Below are 17,609 nucleotides of genomic sequence, written 5' to 3' on the forward strand. Positions count from 1 at the left end.
GGCAGGGAGACAAACCATGAGAATGTCTGAAGGACAACGTGGGGCCTTAAGGGGGGTGGATGCGATTGCACGAGTGTGGAAGAGTGAATAACTCCCCCAGGACTCAGGGCCAACATAAAGACTTCCCATTTAATTACAAACCTAAAGAGCTGGGAAGATGGCTCAGTGGTTCAAGCACTTGCTAGCTACTTAAGCAAGAAAACCAGTTTGGATCACCAGAACCAGAATCAATGCTGGGTGAACATGGCAGCATACCTGCAAGTGTAGCCTGGAAAAGCAGAGATGGAGGTCTGCAAAGCCAACTGACTAGCATGACTAGCCTTAACAGAGAACTCTGGGTTTGCTGGAAAGGTCAGGCTTAATGAATAACATGGCAGACTGATGGAGCGAAACTGTGGATATCAGTGTTGGGCATACACACACACACACACACACACACACACACACACATTCACTTCCATACATGTATGATGCACCCTTCAGATATACTCACAAATGCAAATATGCACACATGCAAGCACATGCACTCCCCACATATCCACACAAATACAAATATGTACACACACACATGGAAAAATTAAAATGTAGAGAGAAAAAAAGCGAAAGCTATTAAAAAATGTAATCCTAAAATCCTAAATACGGTAAGGCATGTCTAAATACTTTTGTGAGACGATCGTGGCTGTTCTGCAGAGAACTAGACTAGAAATAGGAAGGACAGGGAGCCGGGAGGGCCTGTCATGAAGCAGTTGCCTAGATAAAGAACAGCAGAGCTCCGAGCACAGAAACAGCAGAGACAGGGAGAAGAGAAGGATTTCAAGACTTTCTTTGAAGGCTACATAAATAAATCTTGCTAATGATTTGTATATGTGTGGCAAAGAGAAAAGGCATTAGACATTGCCCCTGTAATCGTGTTTGGGGAGACTGGGTTGACAGGAGTTTTATTTAGTGGATATCTGAGATGCAAGACACAGGCAAGGCCTGAGAGTAAGCAGACTCTGGGCTATGTAACAGCTGAGTTGCTTATTCTAAAGTAAGTGGAGCCGTTAAGTGGGGACTCCGGAGGTCTCCGCCAGAGCTCTGGAAGTCCTCAGGACTAGCTGGCTCATTGCTTGAATAGTCAGATTACAATAAACACTAATTTACAAAATAAATAAACAAGTTCTTGGGACTGTGTTGGTGTGTGTGTGTGTAAATTCATATACATATCTGTGTTACAATCTTCAGTGATGAAAATACAACCAAGCTTTCTTAAAGAAAAATTTAAATTTAGGGCTTTTTTTTTTTTTCACCTATACAAGGAGTTACACAATCTAAAGTTAAAACATTCACAGGAAGACAACTGACTTTTTCATACTGCTGCTAAATCCAAATATTCAAAGAACAGCCAGGTGGGCCCATGCAGAGAAAGGCACTTTCGGCCAAGCCTGCCGATCTCTGTTCCATTCTGTGACCCACATGCTAGAGAGAGAGAGAGAGAGAACTGACTCCTGCAGGTTGTCCTCTGGCCTTCACATGTGTGCACACATGCACACTCTCATGCATGCAATATGCACACACATATACAAACACACATGTCAATGCTTTAGGACATGGTCAAAACTAGGAGTTTGGCTCCCACAGCCACAATTTTATGTCACTGAGGCAAAAGAGAAAACACATTCTTATTTGGCAATACCACAGGACAAAGCTAAAGAGAATGGGTAAAGACAACAGGGAGAGAAAAATTAAATATGAGCTACCAAGATGGCTCAGCTGGAGCTCCATCTCCAGGATCTACATGGCAAAAGGAAAGACCCAACTCCTGTCCCTACACGATCCTCTGACCTCTACACCTGTGTCCCTCTCACAGTGAGTAGATAAACGCAAAATCTTTAAGTAAAACACAAATCAGCAAGTATAAATATAGATTTTAAAATTTTGATTGAGGAGAATCTGCCTCAGTAAAGGGACTGAAATTGAGGAAGATGCTAAATGTCACCCTTGGGCCTTCACCTGCTTGAACACTAACACACATCAAGCATGTACACACATAGCTGGGCGAGTTGGTACACGCCTTTAATCCCAGCACTCGGGAGGCAGAGGCAAGCAGATTTCTGAGTTCGAGGCCAGCCTGGTCTACAAAGTGAGTGCCAGGACAGCCAGGACTATACAGAGAAACCCTGTCTCGAAAAACTAAAAAAAGCATGTGCACACACATGCTTTGACACAACACACATAAATACACACACACACACACACACACACACACACACACGATAACCTAGCACTCTATAGAATCCATGAGATAAAAATAAGTATTTATTTAGAACTTAAGTATAAGATATGCATCAAGCAACATATATATTTTGCTGTTAATCCTCACAATATTTCTGAGTCAGAGATCCCCACTAATATATTTTTAATTTTTATTTTAAAGTGTGTGTGTGTGTGTGTGTGTGTGTGTGTGTGTGTGTGTGAGAGAGAGAGAGAGAGAGAGAGAGAGAGAGTTGTGCAGAGGCCAGAAGTATGGGATGGATCTCCGAGATCTGGAGTTATTGGTGGTTGTGAGCTGCCCAACATGGATCCTGGCAATAAAAGTCAGGTCCTCTACAAGAGCAGCAAGTGTTCTTAATTTCTGAGCCACCTCTCCAGCACCCTCATCTATATTTCAATATAAGGAAATGGAAGCTTGCTCAAAGCTGAGTAACTAGTCACTCCAGAGGTCAGACTCTTCAACCATGATCATAATTCTATGCCACTAAGCTGGAAAACCATAAAGAACTGCACTCCTTTTTAGGGGACCAGCAGTTGAAATCTCAGTTTGATTGGTGGTTCCCTTTAAGTACCCTAGAACTATTAGTCTACCCAAACTTCTCAGGCGTCTTAAAAAGACAGAAGGCATGCTGCATTGGCTACTTCTGCAGTCACTGAGCTAAAATACCATCATAAAATCAACTTAAGAAAGGGTTGATTTCAGCTCACAGTTCCAGGGTAGGGTCCATCATGGCAGTGAAGCTGGAGTGTGCAGGAGCTCAGGGCTTCAATTGGAGTGGGAGGAACTGCTGGTCATGTTGCATCATTATATCTGTGGTTAAGGCTGGCCATGTTGTATCATTGTATCTGTGGTTAAGAAGCAGAGAGGTTAGGAAAGATGGCTCAGCAATTAAGACTATTCCTCCAGAGGACAGAGGTGCCATGCTCAGCACCCATATCATGGATCACAACAATTCCAGGGGATCCAATACTCTCTTCTGGCCTCTTTGGGCACCAGACATGCATGTGATACACACACATACATGCAGGCAAAACACCCATAATAAAATAAAAATGAAGTCCTGATACACACGATAGCATGAAGTTGGAAAACAATTTTCTAAGCAAAACAAGCCAGTCATAAAAATCCCATCTATCAGATGATTTCATTACACAAATGTCAAGAGTAGGAGAATTTATATAGTAAATTTAATGGCCTAAGGCTAGAGAAAACAGAGATCATAGGTCAGAGTTTCTTTAGATTGATTGCAGTAATAGCTGGATGACTCTTGGTGTACACTTGGTGCTACCAAATCATACAATTGCAATGGGTGAATCTTAGGTATGTGAATCATGGCTTAATAAAGCTGATATTAAAAATCCACATATGGCTATATTAATCCACCCAGCAGCCTTATTGAAACTGAAAGCAATATGCTTGTTTTAAAGATAAGAAGCCTGTAACCCATAGAGGATATTATGTACTCAAGTTCAGAACCTAGAAGGTGGGAAAGACAAGATTTCAATCTGCTTCAGTCTCTACTGCTTACTGTGCTCTAAAACATTCCCACACACTTGAGCATCAGAAATGCCCACCCTTGAGAAAGCACAGCTAACAGGCTCGTGAAGGTAAGCTTCAGGAACCAATTAATTCTTATACAATTAGGCATATTTTAAAGTAAGAAAAAGAAAAAGAGTGAGTGGAAAAGACTGTGTGTGTGTGTGTGTGTGTGTGTGTGAGAGAGAGAGAGAGAGAGAGAGAGAGAGAGAGAGAGAGAGAGAGAGAGAGAGCGCATGGGAGTGTGTGTTCTGGGGCTGTAGTTACAGGCAGGTGTGAGCTGCTTGGGTGCTGAATGCTGGCAACCGAACTCTGGTTCCCTGTAAGAGCAACAGACAGTCATAACAGCTGAGCCATTTTTCCAGGCCCCACAGGTAGACACTTCAGACCTACAGTAAGAGGAGACCACTGTTCATTTAAGAACCCAGCAAATGGCTTTTAATCTTAAATGGGTCTTCCTGAGTGAATGCCCTGGAGGATAGTAAAAATAATAACTATCACTTATTAAAATTTTACAATGTGTAAGCCGCCCCCATCCCAGACTCTTTATACACGGTGTAGTTAATTGCTGTAAGAACTCTATGGCATAACTGCTCTTTCTGTCCATCTTTTATTGTAGAGAGGTGAGCCTTGAAAGGTTACTGTCTTTTATTCTTTTTTTTTTTAATCCCCCTCCAGGTTACAAGTTAGTGTGGATGGCAGGTCTCGGAATGAATTCCAAATCTGCCAGATGCCTGAAGTCTTCAATAACCACTGGGTACATTTCTAGGCTATTAAATTTGAAAGCCATAATGAAATGTATCATTCTGGAAAGGTAGATTCTAAGAACTTGGCAATGTCAAAGGAATGCCTTCATCAAAATGTGCTCCAAGCCCTTGTCAGCTTATAGACAACTTCCTCCACCCTCCCAAGGAATAATTCACATACATTATACATCTTAAGAGCATCAAAAGGAGAGGGGAGGGAGGGAGGGAGGGAGGGAGGGGGAGAGAGAGAGAGAGAGAGAGAGAGAGAGAGAGAGATCTTAATAACCTAGCACAGGCACGTGAAACCCCGAATATACCTTATTTTGAAGTAATAAAGCTAATGACTGATAAACGGCAGGCACAGTTCTAAGCACTTTATAGCTGTTCACTTACCAAACCCGCATGACACCAGTCTACAGTAGTTATGACCAGTAAATCCCATTTTACAGAGGAGAACAGATACAGAGAGCCTTGGGTACGGGCTCTAAAATCACATGGCTCAATGGTTAAGTAATTGGTCACCATTAGAACCCAGATTGTAAGGCTGTAGAGATGACTTTGTGATTAAGAGCACTGGCTGCTCTTCCAGAAAACCTGGGTTCAATTCCCAGCACCCACATGTCAGCTCAAAGCCACCTGGTAGCTTCAGGTTCCAAAAATCTAACAACATCTCGTACCCTTTGCAGTCAATTGGTACTCGGCCTGTATACACACACACACACACACACACACAATTTTAAAATAATTCCTAAGAAATAAGGCACTGCATGTGCCATGAAGTCTGAAATTTTGCCATTTTGTTTTTTACAGAAAGAGCTGGCTGACCCCATTCTTAGGATTAAAATTTAAAACTCGAATTTAAATGTCAGGGGACTATTTTAATAAGTATCTCCCCACCCCACCCCTCAAAAGGGAGGAAAAGGCATGCCTGGAAATGGTGACTTTAGTAGGAGCAGAAACTTCCTTCCAACTTTCAAGGAACAGATAACTCATCCGTCCCACAAAGCGTGCCAAGGCCTAGAAACCAGTGGAGTTCTTCCCAGTTCGTTTTAATTAACTGGTTCACAGCGGTTTATGATCCCCGAGTGATTTTAATTGGAAGGAACTCAGCATAATGAAAATAACAACAGCTGACAGTTGCGCAATGTCCCCTCCACTGCCAGGTGCTGAGCTCAGTCAGACATTTCTAGCTAATCCCCCTGACAGCCAGGGAAGGTAGCCTGCCATTGTTACCCACTTCTGTGGATGAACCCCGGGTGGGCCTCAAAAGGTTAAGAAAAAGAAGAGAAGTTGGGACTCTAACCCATGTTTCTACCTCCACAGACTATGTACGCTCTTTATGCTCTAGCATTTGATTATATCAAGTAAACCTGCATGCACAAAGCAAACACCTCATTTCCAGAGTTGAACAGCTGTTATTAGAAAAACATTAAGTACCAAAATTATGAAAATAATCTTGGGGGATGGAGGATTAAATTTCCATCAACTGCAAGTGAGCAAATAATTTTGTATTACAAATTGACCTGGACTGGTTTTTTTGTTTGTTTGTTTGTTTGTTTTAAAGTGAGCTTATTAACAAAATGTAATACCACCATTTCTTTTTTCTTCCCAAACACAGGATCCTAGCTAGGGGTATAGATCTGTTGGTAAAATGTTTGTCTAACATGTTCAAAGCCCTGGGTTCGATCCTCATCACTACGTACAACCAAACATAGCAGTGTAGGCCTGTGATTCCAGCACAGCACAAAATGGAGACGGCTACGTAAGGGTCACACTTGCCTAGCTAGATGGGGGAAGGAGGGCACCCTGGCCTAGGGACCCTGTCTAAATGGGTAGATGAGATAGATCTGTGGGTAATAGAATTTGCTGCTAAGTCTAGCGACCTGAGTTTGATCCCCTGGTCCCCATACAATGGAAGAAGAAAGAAATCCCTGAAAGTTGTCCTCCTGCCTCTATTTACATGTTGTGGTAGGCATGTACCCACACACATGCACACACAAAAATTAACAGAAAGGTTATACTTTTAAGATAGTGAGCTCATAAGTAAAACTATCCCACAGCTAGATTAATATAACCACTCAAAAACTTGCTCCGTTCCAAACTTTCTATATCTCACTAGACTTCTATACAGTTAAAATTGCCATTTTGAAGCCATGGAGCCTTGGTGAGGATTTTACCTTTTCTTTTTGTTTGTTTGTTTTTGAGACAGGGTCTCCTATATAGCCCTGACTGGCATAGAAGTCTCTGTGTAGACCAAGCTGGTCTCAAACTAATAGAGAACTTTCTGCCTTTGTTAGCAAGTGCAGGGACTAGGAGCATTTTCCATCACATCCAGCCTGTTTTTTGTTTTGGTTTGGTTTTAAATTTTATTTTATTTGTGAGTTCATGAAGAGGTTGATAGGTGGATGAATGCACAGATGGAAGCAAGAATCCCCGCAGGAAACGGAGAGGAAATGTTTTCAGCCACATGGCTGAATCTATGCAGTCACTTTCTCTTCGTTTAATCCAGAAACCGCTGTTCCCCGAGAACTAAGACACGAGAGTTGCTTTACTAGCAAGGGAGAGGGCCTAGATCTAAAGCCAAGCCAGGCAGAGAACTAAGAGAGCATCCTTAACAGTCTTCCCGACAGTAAAATAAAAAATAACAAACGTGTTCAATCCAGGGTAAAGAGAAATTGGCCAAAGAAGCCACACTTGAGGATGGGGTTGGGAGTAGACTGGGGGTGGGGGGTGGGGACAGCCCTCCGTTCTCTAGTCACACTCAGTATTCCCCACAACTCACCTGAATCCCCTGCAGTGCAGTTCTGAGCTTCTCAAACCATTTAAGAGGGATACCAAACTCCTGATAAAACTGCAACCTTGATTAGTTAAAAGAAGGGATGGTAAATAGCGAAGATTACACTTCTATGAGATGCTGGGAATGGAAAGCCTAAAGACAAACGGATGGAGGCTTCCCTGCGGCTGGGAGTCACAACCCACACAAACGGGCTGGTAGAAAGGGGATTTTTTTTTTCCTGTGAGGGGTGGGTGGAGGTGTTCTGAGAGCAAATGCTGGCGATGACCCACAGCTGATCCGGAAAGAGGTCGAGAGCAAGGAACTACCACTTTATAAATTTCCTTGAAGCATTAACACTGAGTTGTATGCTTGGTGCAGTTTTGACTTCCGTGAATCAAATCTCAATAAAGCTTTAAAGGTCAGTTACCTTGGCAAAGAATCCTCAGACCCCTCGCTAAGCCTCTTAGGGTCTTCTCCTCCTCTGGTCGATGCTAATTAGGAACGCCAAGTTCTGAGAGAGAACACAGCAGTTGTAGCGCAAAGGTACTTGGCGTGGCGTGGGTGGGGGTACCCCAGGAGAAGGCCCTGCCTGGGCTTTCTCTGTTCTTTACTCTTTGGATCTAGGATCTTTTAACCTTTAGGGAACTTGGGCTGTGCTGTCATCAACTGAATCCTTGCCTCCCAATGGGCTGCTGAGGGCAGCCACATGAGGTATCTCCCTGCTTGGAAGCCTATGAGCTGAAGTTTCTCAGTTACTCTGCTCTGCGCATGTCTCTTGACCCAGCTTTCCCGTCTACTTCCAAGTCAGGCTGCCGGTCTTTGCACATGCCCTTAGCTATAGGCTCCTCACCAATTCCTCTGACGGCCTCTATGTATTATACCCAAGGATCTGAGGGAATAGGTGTTCAGTGACATGGGTTTTTTCTCTGTTTTCTTTCTTTCATTTTACTTTATTTATTTATTTATTTTGTGGGGTTTTTTTGTTTTGTTTTGTTTTTGTTTTTTGTTTTTGTTTTGTTTTGTTTTGTTTTGACAGGGTTTCTCTGTGTATTTCTAGCTGTGCTGAAATTCACTTTATAGACCAGGCTGACCTCAAACTCAAAGATCTGCCTTCTGAGTGCTGGGATTAAAGGTGTGCACCATCATCACCTGACTACATAGTGAATCTTAAATGAAATGTGTTAGTAACTTAATTTTTAATCTCATGCTATTATTTGTTCAGCGTGTTAGTATTTCATGTGTTTTGTACAGAGTAATAATGTTAGCATTTCATCTGTAGTTCCTAAGATTAAAATAATGCTGGGATTAATGGTGAGTACCACCGACCATCCATTTCTTCTTTTAAAAGACAAAATCTAATGAAGTCTAGGCAAGCCTCAAACTAGCTATGATAGCCAAGATGATTTTGAACCTCTGATCATCTTACCTGCTCATCCTGAGTCTTGGGGGTCCAACTCGGGATTTTATTCATTCTAGGAAAGCACTCTGTCAACTGAACCGTATCTGTAACCCAGTCAATAACTATTCTCCCAGTGACTAAGGCCTGAGTCCACGTCAGCAGTTGTCAACCTGTGGGTCTTGACCACTATGGCAAGCCTCTATCTCCAAAGGCTTATGACATTATGACTTATAACAGTAGCAAAATTACAGTTAATTTTATGGTGTGTGGGGGGTCACTACAACATGAGGAGCTATATCAAAGCGTGGCAGCATCAGGAAGGTTGAGACTCGGTGGTCTACTGTTCTACTGGATGGTGAACGGTCTTATAGAGGAGTTGATAAAACCAATGTTGCCTCTGCTGCAAAGCAGCAAAAAAGTAGTGTGAGAGCTAGGGCATCCAGATTTAAGAAATTACAAAAGAAACACAGACTAGCCCAGCTAAATTTGAATTTTGCATAAACAGTCACACACACACACACACACACACACACACACACACACACAAGAATGATGTCCAATTTGGATCTGCTGGCTGTCCTGTACTTTGTCTAGCACTCTAATACAGCAATGCAACTGTTAAGTCTGAGAGAGAAGACGGCCTTAATACTTTTAGAAAAAGAACTGGAGGAGAAAAGAAAGCTGTATTGCAAGGGAATGGATAAACATGCGCCTCCAAACAACCACACAGTTACAAGGGAGCTCAGAAACTGGGCCTGACCAAAAGCAAGCAAGCAAACAAACAAACAAACAAACAAACAAAACAAAACGCCCAGCAATTTATAAGCTTGGGCTGCTTGGAACTACATCCTGTTTTAATTTTTTTCTTTTAATTTTGTGTGTGTGTGTGTGTGTGTGTGTGTGTGTGTGTAAGAGAGACAGAGACAGAGAGAGAAAATGTGCACATGAATGACTTCTGGTCTCATACCTTCATTAAACATTGAATGTTAAGTTTATTTGAGACCCGAGAAGATGACGAGGACGGTATGCTGGTCAGATTCCTCTCCCACCTCCTACCTCCTCCCAGCCTGTCGAAGAGCTGGAAAATTTCAATCCCTTCCTTTCCCACTCCAGCTGCAGTTTCCATGGTAATAGAGTGAACCTGACTCTGTGGCTAACAACAGCTAACAGCTCTTGAAAGGGTCTAAGCCAGAACAATTGGAGACAACCTAAATTGGTGGGGGAAGGGAGGGCTCCCTGAATCCCTGACTAACTCACTGTTAGCTTATGCAAGAATTCTGTTGCTCTCTCCAGATCTGGAGAAAGTTGGCTACTATTTGTAGACCCTATACAGTCACAGATTCTCATTCCAGAAGCTTCTACCAACCACAGTGGCATTAACTTCACTCCAGTTTACCATTTATCAATCCATTTAGTCTACCATTCTACCAATGAGGATTAGGGAATGGGGTTTTGTATGCTAGGCCATGCTGGGTCCACAGGATTAAAACAGATGTGGCATCTAGTCTCTTATTTCTTATGGTACAAGGGAGCTATTACATATGAAATATATACTAGGGTCTGGGGCATGTAGAAACGAGTTAAAATGAAGCCAAACATTGTATTGCATGGAAATGAGACTGCTGGGATTGGGGTGAGACCAGTACCAAATGAATAATAAAACCACTCACATACAATGTTTGAGCAATGTTTGCAATGTCAGACATGGTTTTAGGCAAGGAGACTATACCAGTGAACAAAATATATTTCCCATCTGTCTCATAGAATTTACTGTCACCAGGGAAAAAAAGAGGAAAATACATAAATGACCTGGGATCTAAAGCAAGATTTTTAACTTCAATTTGGCCTCAATAAAAAGAAGAATTTATTAACTGAAGTAAATAAAAACTCCAGACATATAGTCAGTATAATTAATAGTCATAAATATAATCTGTCCGGGCCTAGCAAGATGGATCTGTAGGTAAAAGGCCCTGGCCATTCAAGTCTGATGACCAGAACTCAATACCAGAATGCTTAAAAAAAAAAAAAAAAAAAAATCTGTACATCTGTAATCCCAGTATTCCTTTTGTCAAGATGAGGAACAGAAATAAGAGACTCTCCTGGAAGCTTGCTGGACAGCTAACATTAAGTATGCAGCATGCAACATAGTACAAAACAAAAACAAAAGAGGATCTTCCTCAAAAATGAGGTGGAAAGGATAGACCAGAACAAAAGTTGTTCTTCAGTCTCTACAAAGGCACCGGGCACATGCCCACACTCACACATACACCCCTCTCTGTCTCTGTCTCAGTCTCTTGTCTCCCCCCCACCCCCTTCTCACACACACACACAGACACACACAATTTCTGTTATTGCAGTATTCTGCCTAGGACTGCTTCCTTTCCTTCTGGGTCATGTGACAAGAGCCATCTTGAAGAAAATGGCTCAAATTTGACCTGGTCACTCCATTTTTTTTTTAAAGATTTTAAAAATAATTTTATGAATATGACTATTTGCCTGCATATGTGTATAACACATGTATGGCTTCAGAAGCCAGAAGGTGTTGACTCCCTTGGAACTAGAGTTGCAGATAGTTGTGAGCTGCCATGTGGGTGCTGGAAACTGATCCCAGTTCCTCTCTGAGAACAAGTGCTCTTAACTACTGAGCCATCTCTAGACCCTGGTTACTCCATTCTTAAGCCATGCCCACTCTGACTATCTCAGAGACCCTATCTCAAAAACAAACAGACAAACAAGAAAATCATGGCTTGTGGATCCTGCAAGAACAGACTATGAACACATTTTGACTCATGGGTCATAGTTTGCCAATTCCTTGCCTCTTTAGAAACATTGATAAAATGATCAGCATAATGCTTTGTTGCATGGTGTTCTTGCTTTTCTGAGCTCACCAATCCATTCACAAGTGGTATATTCTCTCCCTGCTAGAGGGATGAATATCCATCCAGGTAGATAACTATTGTGGTCACAACAAAGTCAAAGTCTTGTCTCTTGCACTGTTAGTCTTTGCTCTATGGACATTCCTTCTTGCTCCATGTCAGCTAGATCATCTGTCTGGTCTTCTTAAGAATTTGTCATTTGGACAAGACTTAGAGGAGGGAATTGTGAAATAGTAAACTGATCAGGGTCACATCTTTGATCTTAGACAAGTTTTTCTGGTTTGGTAAGGTTTTATTTTTTTACTTATTTGTGTCTGTTACCAGAAATTGACCTAGGACCTCCTCCATGCTGGTCAAGCTACCAAGCGACCTCCTCCAGTAGTCCTTGGTTCTTCTACCAAGTTACCTCCTCCTGTGGTCCCTGGAAGGTTTTAAGAGCCTTAGTTTTGAGGGTCATCAAAACTGTTTTTGTATTGGATCCCTTTCAGGAGAAGGAATCAGAATCTTCCACGTGGTTTCTCTTTTTTTGCTTTTTTGAGACAGGGTTTCTCCATGTAGCCCTGGCTGTCCTGGAACTTCTAACTCAAGAGTTCTGCCTGGCTCTGCCTCCAGAGTGCTGGGATTAAAGGCATGTGCCAATACCTACAGGCTTCCCATGTGGCTTCTGAACCAATCTTGAAACCCACTCTCTTCTGACTTCCTAAGTATTATTTCCGCTAGCTCTTGGGGTCTCCACATGGATAAGTCTGATATCTTAATTTCTGGTAAAAAACACAATTAGAGCCGGGCGTGGTGGCACATGCCTTTAATCCCAGCACTTGGGAGGCAGAGGCAGGTGGATTTCTGAGTTCGAGGCCAGCCTGGTCTACAAAGTGAGTTCCAGGACAGTCAGGACTACACAAAGAAACCCTGTCTCGAAAAACAAAAAAAAAAAAAACCAAAAACAAAAAAAAAAACAACACAATTGATCTCATCACTCCTCCCCTTGAATAAACTATCAAGCTGATGCAGGCAAGATTGCCCAGTGGGTAGCGGCACCTGGGACCCTCTTACCTCAGCTTCCCCAGAAGCTGGGACCCCAGGGCTGTGTCACAGACTTACTTTACCTTGTGTCAACTAAAAATTGACACCAGAAGTCTTCTTTAACTTTGAGACAGGGTCTTGAGAGACTCTGAATCGGGATTTACACATTCCATTGGACCAGCTGGCCCATGAGCCTCGGGGATCCTCCTGACTCTGCCTCTAGTTCTGAGATCCGGTACAGCTTTGTCACCATAGCTGAGTTTTTTATGTGGATGTTGAGGGCTTGAACTCAGGACCTCATGTAAAGCAAGACGGTAAAGCCAGTCTTTTACCATTCCAGCCATCTCCTCAAACCTTCCCCTGACTTTTGAACCGTTTGGAACTTTCATGGAGTCCCACAAGGGACAAACAAAAACAAAAACAAATAAACAACAACAACAAAAATCTACTTTCCGAACTTAATGTCTTTCCTGCTGGACAGGGAATACTTTACCTCCTTCCAGAATTGAAGTGGCCATCAGACTCTGACTCGGAGAGGACTTAGTATCCACACATTGTTAACCATAGTTTGTCTTAGGGACCCAGGGCAGGAACATGGGTGTTGTCCCTGCCACACCTGCTATGTCCCATCCATCACCAGGCTCCCTGGTGCTGTCTCCTAAAATAATTTGTTCCTCATCCTTCACCCCACTGTTTCCAACATAGTGAAGGCCACCACACCCTCGCCTTGGACTCCTGCCACACGTCCTCTCCTCTGGCATTTGTACCTTTAACCCATTCTCTGTGACCTTTCTGAAAAATCCATGTTGGATCCTGCAAAGGTCTCTGAGGTGCTTTAGCTGGAAGCCCAGTTTGTCACAACACCCCAGGAGAGAGTAGGAGGTTTTTAAGCACAGGAAGACATTTGACTTAAAAATTCTTCTACCTGAGTACTTCTGGGAGCTACATTGTTATCAGCTCATGAAACGCTTTAAACAAACAAACAAACAAACAAACAAACAAAAAACTCACCACTGTGTATTTGTATGTGTGTATGTATATGTATGTGTGTATTTGTACTTTGATACAAGGTCATAATCGTGAATGTTTAAAAAAATAACAAGTTTATTCCTTTAAATAGTTAGTTCCATTTTTATTTACTGTGTGTGGTGGGGGAAGGGCATGCATTCTGTGGGCCTGTGCATGGAGGCCAGAGGACAGTGTGCTGGTGTTGGCTTTCTTCTTCTACCCTGTGGCTTCTGGGGATTAAACTCAGGTCACCAGGCTTGACCCACTGAGCCATCTCACCATCCCAGTGAAAATATTTATATTGTTTGGGGTATAGTTTGAAATCTAGTGCAGTGGGTATGACTTGGGACCATTTTCTGTGTTAGCCACTGTAAAATGGAGAGCCTTTGTGTGACGGGAGATTATCAGTTTCCCGAAATGGGCAAACAATTTGGTAAGAATAAGGAACTAGGGTTTGATCCAGAAAATCAGTAGCAGGCAGGGGTGGTCTCTTGCTGATTGGGAACTTTGCGTCTCTGGAATTCTTATGAAACTATGTGGACAGCTCTTCTAAGCAGAACTATCTCCCCTCCCCTCCACACACCCAGCTCTGCATACTAGGGAGCAAGGGAGACATGTCTCAGTCCCAACCTGGCATTTAGCTCAGAAATGAAGGGGCCATACTGAGGTGAGGATGTTGGCTGGAAGGCTCCTGTGGACTCTCAGTTCCATGTGGACTGTTTGAGACTGCTCCTTGGGCACATACAGACACACACACACACACACACACACACACAAATCTCCCTCCCATATTCATGTCCTTTTTTAAAAATTTATACATTGAGTTCAATTATGTCTACCCATGTTCTTATGATTTTGGAATAGACTGTGAGATATGGGTCAGCTACCAAAACCATACCCTCAAAGAGAATTGACTGTCCTTTCCCAGCAGTCACCTATTGCCAGTAGGTTCTCAGTGAGGGGTGGGGTCTTGGGAATAGCCTCTCCCTTCTGTGTTGGAATTCTGAGTGGTTTGATATTGGTCAGGTCTTCGGCAGGTATCCACAGCTGCTGTGAGTTCATGACTGTAACAGCCATGCCATGTCCAGAAGACAGCACTTCACATTCCCACCCCTTCTCAGTGTTGTTCCCTTGACTCTGAGAAGAACGGGAGGAGGTTGATAGAGTAGTCTGATTTAGGGCTCTACCCCCATATCTCCATATTTGCCTAAGAAGGCTGACCACCAACTTCTCATGTTAAGTCTGTGTCTATCCTCATGACCACGCCCTTGTGGCCAACATGTCTCTCCAGGCATCTGATGTCATTTTATTTATGTTCTCCCTGTCTATCACAGCATAGCCTGGCCATTACATGTGTACACACACACACACACACACACACACACACACACACACACACATATCCTTTTGCCCAAAGCCTTGTATGGCTGTGCACCTCCATCAGAACAAAATCCAAGTGGCCTACTCAACCTCTGAGGTTCTCCTCACTTCCTTCCTGGATCTCTGTGTGCTGATGATGGTCATGGGTCTGTGTCAGCTTCTGACATCACTTCTGAAGAGCTGACTGCATTGTCTCCACACATTTTCTCTTAGCTTGGCTCCAGTCAGGTCTACCTGCTGCCATTCCATCGAAAACCCTCTCTTCAAGGTCAACAGCCACCTCCATGTTGTCACACACACACTGTCTTTCTCTTCATTGATCACCGAACTTTCCAGAACTAGTCAGTCACCTTACTTATCCCTGACTTTTATTTTATTTCTTCTACTTTTTTCTTTGCTTTTCATTTGTTTGTTTGGGCTGGTTGGTTGGTTGGTTGGTTGGTTTCGTTTGGCTTGGCTTTACTCTGGTCTTTGGGTGAATCTGTCAAGTCACTTCCAGGTCACACCAGATTCTCCTGGGCCAGAAGCATCTTTAACTCCAAACTGAAGGGCTCTAGTGTTCCTTAGAAAATTACGCATAATTGTAGGCTGTGAGGGATTGATGGCTCCAGATTTACCTGTGCCAATTTATCCTCACAGATCTGTGTGTACGTATGTGTATGTATGTCCATACATATATTATGTACATATGTACACATGCACACAATAAATACATGAATATAATCTTAAAATTAAAAAATAAGTAAACAAAAGTTAAAATTGGTCATGTGCATACCCTTGACTCATTCTCATGCAAATTTCCCAACAAGGCACACATGGTGAAACAATGATCATTCCCACATTCAAGTAATGCACAGCTGTCCTTGGCTCAGTCCACTGCAGTATACTGGGGCCACAGTTACCTGAAAAACAGTATGTCAAGAGTAAGAAAGTTCCCGTGAGCTAAGGAAAAGCTATATTGGTTCATAGCCAGGGAAGGAAGTAGCTATCAGAATCAGATACAACCCCGTTCAACTGATCAATGACGGTTCGCCTCGGTGGACACGCTTCTGCAAGCCAAACAATTGCTTTGCTTTGGATAGCCGGGCCCATCAAAGATGGACTCAGTCTGATAAACACGCCTCTGCATGCCAACCAATCCAGCGGGGTCTCACTCCAGAGACCACACTTCTGCAGATGACGTTAATGTCAGTCCTTTTCTGTCTTTGAAAGCTGGACAGCACCTGTCCTCTGCTGCCCCCAGACCCTTCATAGAACAGTACCATGCTTCAGAGAGACTCCGGATTAGCCTAGCTCTCTCTTGTGGGAAGAAGTAAATCGAGTATTGTCTTTTTATAATTTCAGATATCGAGCTGAATTCATTGGCTTGAGCCATCACAACAGAGTACTAGCAGACGCAGGGACTGTTTGTTGTTTTTCTGGAGGCTAAAAACTCCAAGATCCAGGTGCTGATGTGAGTCTAGAAGGCAGATGCTAAAGTTTCCAGGTGTTTGTAGAGAGCCAGGTGGATCATTACTGGGAAGAGATCATTAGGAGAGAGGTTAAGGGGAGGGGAGAGCTACACCAAGCCTGCCTTAGGGCTTGGTTCCCAGAAGGCGCGAATGGGGACAAGGGGAGCAGTGAGGTCGGCAGTGACTTTTTTACGGGTCATTAACATACTACCCACCCCGCTGGGTTCCTTCAATTCAGGCTTTCCAGAGCATTCTGATTTCTTGAAGCCCAGGTGAAGTAAAGCTGCCAGTTTTTCCTCGCAGGGCCTTTTGTATGTTAATTTCTTTCTTTCTTTTGAAAATGTTTTGGGAGTTTTGTAAGTGAGAACTGTATTTACAACGTTTCCACCCCTCCCCCTCCTCACATCCAATTCCTCCTGTGCCATCTCCCCAGTCCCTATCAAATGCATCACACACACACACACACACACACACACACACACACACACACGCACGCACGCACACACACCCCTCCTGTTAAGTCCTTTTAGTGTTGCTCCTATGTGACTGCTTTGGAGTGTATGCTCTATCGGGGTTGTCCCTGGAGAAGACCGATTCTCCATGTCTCTGTAGTTATTAATTGCCTGTGGCTCTTCCTGTAGAGGTGGGGCCTTGTGAGGGTGCCCCATCATTGTCATGTCAACTGGTGGTATCACTATGCTGGTCTTGTTCAGGCAACAATGTTGTTGAGAGTTCACAGGTGAAGTTTCCCTGTCATATACAGAAAGCACCATCTTAGAGCCCATGTCCAGGTCTTCTGGTTCTTGCAATGTTCCTACTTGATAGAGTCATCTTTGTTAATTTCTACTCCCCACCCCCACCCTACAGTTGGTTGGCTGTTCCACAGTTCCCTCTCATGACTTTCAGGTGCCTATCTTCTTGTCAGATCACATGCTCCTCTGTGTGTGTCTGAGTCACATTCTTTTCTTCTCATAAGGATGTTAGTCATAGTAGCTTAGCATTCACCCTGAACTCCATTACACTAAAAGAGACCCTAGTTCTAACTATAGTCACCTTCTGAGTGGATGAGGAATTCGGTGTATGAATTTGGTGAGCAATTAGTCATCTTACTGTGCTTCGACAAAGTAAATACACTATGTGTTAAGGTTTGGGGATATAAG

The 17,609-nt window shown here is 43.2% G+C and overlaps 1 protein-coding gene across 22 annotated transcripts in view; it reads left to right on the forward strand.

The window, feature by feature from the left end:
• The window catches only part of Usp29 (ubiquitin specific peptidase 29), a 236,662-nt gene that overhangs the window by 13,182 nt on the left and 205,871 nt on the right, over positions 1-17,609 (forward strand). Inside the window, exon 4 of one of the 22 annotated variants that reach the window (NR_153590.1) lies at positions 6,155-7,729. The exons of the other annotated variants lie outside the window; for them this stretch is intronic. The gene's annotated coding sequence lies outside the window, so the exon portion shown is untranslated. Of the gene's footprint in view, positions 1-6,154; positions 7,730-17,609 lie in introns of those variants that run through there. 22 annotated transcript variants of the gene reach the window in all.

The sequence above is a fragment of the Mus musculus genome, chromosome 7 (assembly GCF_000001635.26).
Source record: "Mus musculus strain C57BL/6J chromosome 7, GRCm38.p6 C57BL/6J".
Lineage (NCBI taxonomy): Eukaryota > Metazoa > Chordata > Mammalia > Rodentia > Muridae > Mus > Mus musculus.